Source organism: Corvus moneduloides, chromosome 3 (assembly GCF_009650955.1).
Source record: "Corvus moneduloides isolate bCorMon1 chromosome 3, bCorMon1.pri, whole genome shotgun sequence".
Lineage (NCBI taxonomy): Eukaryota > Metazoa > Chordata > Aves > Passeriformes > Corvidae > Corvus > Corvus moneduloides.
The window spans coordinates 118,934,185-118,941,622 of NC_045478.1; positions in this window are offsets into that span (position 1 = coordinate 118,934,185).

A 7,438-nucleotide genomic window follows, 5' to 3' on the forward strand; every position below is an offset into this window, starting at 1 on the left:
GGGCAGATCTGGATCCATTTCAAGATGTTGTGGCTGGATCCCAGCTCCTATTGGGATGAATTACTTTTTCTTGGTGCTGTGCTGAGCTAGGGGAATTACCCCAACAGAGAAGTTTTCTTCAGAGGTTTTTTTTTTTTTTTTTAATAACACCCTCATAAAACTTCACATTGAAATCCAAATTCAGTCCATCAAATTTATGCTTATTGTAGATTATTTTTAACACATGGAAAATATGGGTAGGTCTGGTATTTCAAGCCTCTGCTGAAACTGGATCATGCTCACCTATACGTTGAAATAATATTTTGAGTGTTGATCTCACTTGAGGTAAATCCTAGACTTGAAGAGATAAGCTGCATATTAGATGGTGAAACTTTAGTACATGAATGCCTGTTTCTAGACAACCAATAAAACCCCTGAATTTTGCCCCATATAGGCCCATGTTATTTGAGTAGTAACTCATGCAGAGAAGCTTAAAAATTGCTTGATAATGGTAAAACTTTCTTTGACTTCAGTACTTCAGAGGTAGTTTGTGATGGGGACCTGTTGCCTTCAGTGCTGGGAGCCTGCTTGTACAAGTCCATGGAAATGGTTTTGGTAAAGATGGTGGTGCCTATTTCCAGCCCAGGAAAAGTCAGTTTTCCTGGTGGATTGGGAATAAATATCAAGTATAAAGCTTGAGGACCTTCAAGTATTTGGCCTGTCTTGTCTTTGTGGGGCACCAACTCTAGGAGTAGAAACATGCTGGGAAATGTCCCACTGAGGCCTATGAGACCATGGCCTTCTTCCCCCTCACCGTTTCTTAGGATTTTCCCTAGAAATTAAGATGATGACCTACCACTCTAGGAAATAACTGCATGGTCAACTGAGAACTATCAGCCAAAATGTCTTGTATTAGACAACACATCTGGAGTCATGGGGCAGTGAGGGTGTATCAGAGGGTAAAGCCTGGGGTTTTAAGGGGGGAACCCACAGCAGCCACCCCTGCTGATGGTTTAGGGTGATGCTGGGTTCCAGCAGGTCTGTCTGGCAAACTTTCCTGCTGCATCAAACCTTGGTTTGGGTGTCTGTGGCATGGGACAGCCCCTTGTGTTGGAGCACCTGCCTGCTGGAGTTTCAGCTCACTGGGGGCCAGAAGGACAGGGAAATCTTAATGGTGAACCTAAACCTGTGGTTTGGGTTACTCCAAGTAACCCAATTTGCTGTGAACACTCCCCTTTGAGCAGTAACACTCCATAAGCGGCTGTGTCAGTCAATTACAGACTTAGGGTGGCCAACACTGTCTTCTCCTATCATCTCTTCCCACCACTCCCCAAGCCTCTGCCAGAGAGGACAAGCCCAGTGGCAGCAAGCACACATCAACCTCAGGATGTCATGGCAAGGAGCCAAGACAAAAGCTCTGGATAGCTTCATCTTGTCTTTTCCCTTCCTTGGGTATAACATTAATGTATGTGGAATGCAGCTGCACTACTATTAAAAAAAAAAAGACCAAGCTGACAAGGGCTTCTGTGTGCTTGTATCCCCCATGTTATTAGAAATAAATTTTCATTAGTAAGAGCCATGTAGCTCTCAATTAGCAGCTAATCAAGTAGGCTCTTCTTTATTTAGAAGGTTTATATTTTTCTTAATTCTTCTGTGCCCACCACATTCACAGTACAAGAAAATTGTGCAGGCATGCTGGCCTTTCTTCAGAATGAGATTTCTGTACAGAAAACACAAAGCCTAATTTTTCAGAGATTGAGTTAATGATTGGGAGAGCAATGATTTGGAGAAGGAGGACTTGAGTGAAAGGGAACTGCTCACTGAAACCAGACCCTAGAAGTGCCATAAATTTAGGTTTGTAGCAGGCCAATGCTTATTTTTCTTTCTCTATGCCAGGCACTGCTTTTGCCTTTAAACCTAGTAGGGTTGAGAAAGAAAGAAGTCCGTCTTGGGGAGTGAAGAGGAATTTGGTGAATGGTTAGATCACAGAACCTGGTTATAACTGTCTGAAGGGTTCTCACTGAAATAGCTTTCACAGAACAATGGAATGGTTTGGACTGGAAAGGACCTTAAAGACCATCTAGTTCTGACCCCCCTGACATTCAGCTCTGACAACACAGGCTTGAAAACTTCATGTGCCAAATTTACTTCAAAGTAACCTATACAAAAAAAGCACAATCCCTGTGTGTGTGAGCTTTGGAGTAGGGGGAAAAACCCCAGGGAATTCCTTTAAGACTCATGAATACCCAATCTGTAAAAATTAACTCGTGTCTCACCCAGCTCACGGTGCTGGTGGGATGTGCCTCCCGGTCTTCGTGTCTCTGCGAGCCACGGGAGGGCCTGGATCCTCTACACCCAGCCCTTTGCTGGCTGTCAAAGGTGTAATTAACTGCGTGGGTGGCAAAATGGCCCAGGGCTCCCCGTTTGCATTTTGTGCAACTGGAACGTACCCTCCTTGTTCGGGTAAGGTGCAAATAAAACCCGAGCAGGGCAGCGGTGGGTGTTGGTGAGGAGTTTTGTAATAGCATGAGAATGGGTTTTATGACACTGTATCACTTGCTGAGACTGCAGGGCTGGTGCGAATCATCTGTTGGGAGAAGGCTTTTGTGCAGCTCGGTGGTTTTTTTGGGAGGTTTATGGCTTGCCGAGCAATCGTTTGCTGCGCGAAAGCCGGGAGGTGCGAGGCTTCATGGGGCCACGTTGGCAGCGCTGCCGAGTGTCGCAATGGATGCAGAGGTACCCGCAGCTGGAGTTATGGAGCAAGATCCCAGCCCTGCCTGCATGGCCCGGGCTTCCCCAGGGCTGTTCCCTGACCCTGCCCTGGGTTTTCTTTGCCTGTGCAGATTCTGCCTCCAGCAGCTGGACTTGCACTGTCACAGCAGCGCCGAGTCAGACGTGCGCGCCCTTGCTGTGCACTAAACCACACAACCTCTCTGTGTCCGGGATGGGCACCTGAGCCTTTTCTCTTACCTTGAGGTGCTGCTGCAAGAAGGTTTGGCACACATGCTGTGTCAGGGGTCTTGAGTGGTGCAACTCTGCTTGTGTTGCAAGGGAGAGCCAAGGGGGTCCCTGCTGTGCTCCAAGGAGCTGGGATTAGACCTCTCTTGAGCTGGCTCTGTGACCCAAAATGCAGCCTGAGCTTTAGTGGCCCAAAGCTTCGGCTATGAAGGGTGAAGCTAAAAGCCAGGTACAGGTGGGTAGGGGTCAGTTGAGTCTGACACTCTACTCCCTCGTGGGTTCGTGTTCTTTGCGGTATCTCCATGGATTTGGTGATTTCAAGGCTCTCACTGTGCAAAGTTTTATCTGCTCTCCGTGGATTGTCTCTGCTCTTAGGTACTTTTTGAAGGAGCAGTTTAGATATTTTGTTATTTTAGGCGTGCTTTACACCTCAAGGGCAGCTCCCATTTTCCTAGGCAGTGCAAGGAGCCTCTCTCTGTATCTTGGCAGGTAGAAATTATCAGAGATTGCTTTGTCTATGGTAGAAGACATTGCTTGAGTTCCACAGCTGAGACCTAGGAGGACATCTGGCGTTCACCCCAGTGGTATTCTGAGCTTGATGTCCCCACAGCTCAGTTTGGGGCAACCCCTTTTGGAGTAGATGGTTGCCTGTCTCCAAGAGGTCTTTTTGGGTGGACCTGAAGGTCTGATGGGAGCCTTCTCATAGCTGTGCCTTGTGACAGTAGCTCTCTGTTTGTATAGATTGTCCACTGAAGTCAAAAAACCCCATGAAGTTGAGGAAAAATCTTTCTGTTGGCCTTACTGGGCATTGCTCCAGCTCTGAAAGAACAGTGTGCAATAAAATCAGAAGTCAGAACCTGCAAAAATGTGTGGGTGAGATGCAGAAAGTCAGAATTTAGCCCTAGACAAAAAAGGGGGGGCGATAATAACAACCCCACACTCAACAAAATGTGACACAAGTGCCTTTCTAAACTTTCTCTTCTGTTTATTTTCAAGTGCTGTTTAAATGTTGTTTCAGTATTACTGGACTTTTCATGGAGACAACACTTGCTCTGAACAATTAATTTCCAGGTGATCCACTTTAATTTATTTGTGATCACCAGGAAGGGAGGATATCCACTTTAAAGCAGCTGGCCTGAGAGAAAGTCACAATGATGAGAAATACTCTGGAGCTGGGAGTAAGACAGATCACCATGCTTTACTGCAAACCTCTGCATGAGCTGAGTGTTGCCTTTCCTAGTCCGGCTCTTTCCTACAGCTGGAATTCCTAATGTACAGTTTCTTGGCTAGGGCTGGACTGGTGTGCAGTGGAAGTTGCTGAAGTTGAAGGATGCTCCGGATTTATTGTGAAATGACCAAAATCCAGCCATGGGCCTGAGTCTTCTTTCTGGGTCTTCAAGACAGAGAAATTGTTGTTAAGCTCCTGCTGGTGTGGAGGAAAAGCAGAGCATGAGAGGGGAGGACTGAGAATTGCTCCATGGTCCTCCCTGAAGTCTGAACATCCTAAATCCCATAGAGCTCCACTCACGCTTGCCCGACTCCCTCCCATCGCTGCCGGGCTGAGCAAGTGTGGACAAACCCTGCCTGGAGCTGCTGCCAAGCTTCTCCAGCTCTTTCCACCAGTTTGCCCAAGTGCTCAGGCGATAAGATTTGTCCTGCCCTGTTTTTGCAGAGGGATTTGGTGATTGCAAAACATGTCACATTATTGACTGGAAGTTGTTACCATCTGGTGGCTGTTTCAATGGTCTGGTACTAATGAGTGGGTAATCTCCATCGAGTTTCTAGGGGACAGCTGTCCCCTCTCACTTTCTTCCTCACGATCACAGGCATCATCACTGTGCTGGACACTAATTGGAATTCTTAGTTACAAGCAGCCATGGAAGCGTTTTCCACAAGGAGTGGGGTAATAGGAGGAAAAGGGCCTTTCCAGCAGCTGCCTAGTGTTTTATGTGCAGAAAGGATCTGGGGTTTCTAGCACTGTTATACAAGCCTTAAACACTCTCTAAAGAGGGAATCAAAGGACATGAGCTATAGTAGATGAAGCAAGAGAAATAAGAACACACTGCTATCCCTTTGGCTTATTTCCTAACCCTCCTACCAGTCAATAGGTGCCTGCTCCAAAGTGCCCTGTCTTGTAAATGCATGCCCAGAAAATGCAGCTCAAAAAAAAAAAAAAAAAAAAAAAGTCTAGTGCATATTCAGAGTTGTGATCAGGTGGAAGCATTCATGGTTCTCACTGGTTTGATGATATTTGAAATGTTATTCAAAATCATGCAAAGTTGGGTTCTGCACTGGAGCCGTGGAGATGGGGAGATTGGTGCTGCAGGGGATGTTCCCATGGAAGGGAGAGGGCTGGAAATTGTGGGATAGTAAATGCAGCTCAAATACAGCCTGAGAAGTGTCATAGTCTTCCACCTCAAAGTGACCTTTCACTGCTGCTTTAACACCCCTTGTTCTGCTTTTTCTCTCTGGTCCCTGTCTGTCTCTTCATGGGGTCATCATGACCCCACACAAGCCCTCAGTGTGGGTGGAGGGGCTTCTACTCACATGGGGGTCTCCAAGGGACACATTTTCTGAAAGCCAAGGCACGCCCTGAGTGCAGGGATTACTAAAGCTTATTTAAAGTTTCGCACGTGCTCTGCCGTGGTGGGGTCGTGCATCCCCGGAGACCTCAACTTCCAAGAGTGGGTTTGGGGTCAGCTCCTTTTGCTGTACCATATCTCCTGTCTGAGGCCTTGAGTAGTTTGCATTTGGCTTGGACTTCCTCACTGGCGAGTCACCCGTGATTGCAGGTGGCTATTTACTCGTGTATGCGGTTCCTCTTATCTCCCTCCTTATCTCAGCTGTCTGTGCTGACTTCAGGCTCCTCTTAAATCTGTGAGGAGCTGTGGTGGTGAATGTGGTGTGAGCTTGGTTTGAGCTCAAGTCAGCAAGGAGCGATATCTCAGCCTGTTGGAAACTACTCGCGGTGGCTGGATATCGGTGTGTGAGATGGGCTTTCCTTACTGAGCAGCGAAATACAACATGAAATACGATAATAATACCCGCTTAAAGACTTGCTGGGGAAAAAAAAAAAATTGAAAGCATTCTTTTGTTCAGTCCTGGAGCAGCTTGGGGGTTTTGAGGCCAAAGAGGAAGGTAGGCTTCGTCCTTATGATGGACCATATGTTTTGCTACCACGCTGGCTCGATCCATCAGGAGCCCTGCAGAAGCGCCCGCCTTGGCCACAGATGTGAGCATGGAGCAGCAGCACTGAATCACCTGTCATCCCGTACGGCTGGGGTGAAAGGGGAAGCTATTTACATAAATTATTGGAGAGCAGTAAATATTATTTCATGATATCACATCAAGATTAACTTAATCAAACCTGATATTAAGAGGCAGGATGATTTGCTTTTAGCTGAAGACACAATTAAAGAAGGTGCTTGAGGGTAGAGGAGAGTGCCTACTTAGGAAGATGTTTATCACACAATGGGTGATAATGGGTTGGGAAGCTTATGACCGAGATCTTAACTCCTTTGTGGATTTTGGAGCTACAACTCCTAATTTTAGCAGCTGTTGCAGTCTCAGGAAGGAGAGTGTGAATGAAATGTAGTTGTGGGATTTTTTTTTGTGGGCTTTGGCTGGAAGGGAGCGATATCTTAATATTTTAAATGCCTATTTCTCATTTTAAAGATTTCTGGAAGATTTTTCTCAGCAAATTTCATCCAAAGTAAAGGCAAAACATTTAGCTCTTCCCAGCTGGACTGGGAATCTGCCTGGCCTCAGCCATGCTGTGGGTCAAGGTTGTTCTTTTTCTTGCCTGGAGTCTTTAGAGGGTTAAAGATATTGCAACCTTCCCTTCTCACTGTTGCTTTTCTCATGGCCAATAGATCCATGTCTGCTGAATAAAGCAATGGAATCATAGAATATTCTGAGTTGGAATGTCATTTGTTTGCTAGGAATGGGTTCACCTTCTAGAACCTTGGAAACTCAATGCCTTGAGTTTCCCAGTGTATCCATAACGTATGAATCGTGTGTAGCTCTTTCCAAAGGCTTAAGTGGAAGCTCAGTGTGTATTAGTTGTCTGAGAGAACAGATCCTGTTGTAGCTTATTGCCTTCAGAGCTGGCTGCAAGGAGATTACTCTTACACAACTCCTTAAACTATTTTTTGCAACATTTTTGCAGAAAAGCCAAAGCTGACCCATTTGGGGGCAGTCCCTAAGTGAGTTTCTGCTCCCTTTCTTTTTGAGGCAGGCTGAGATTTTCCTCACTCTCATACTTTTTAATCAAAACCCAAATTATCAGTTGAGGGGGGGGGTGGGAGTTTGAAATGGAAAATCTTGGACAAGCCCAAACCGCGTCTCCTCTTTGTGCAGAGCGCATTCTCTTCGATTCCAGACAGCACCAACACCAGCTGGAGGAGCTGGGAAAGGTTCAAGACGTGCTCAGCGCATTCCAGGATTAGACCCATTGTTTAGGTAATAACACTCAATCTCACAAGCTCGTCTTTATTTTTAT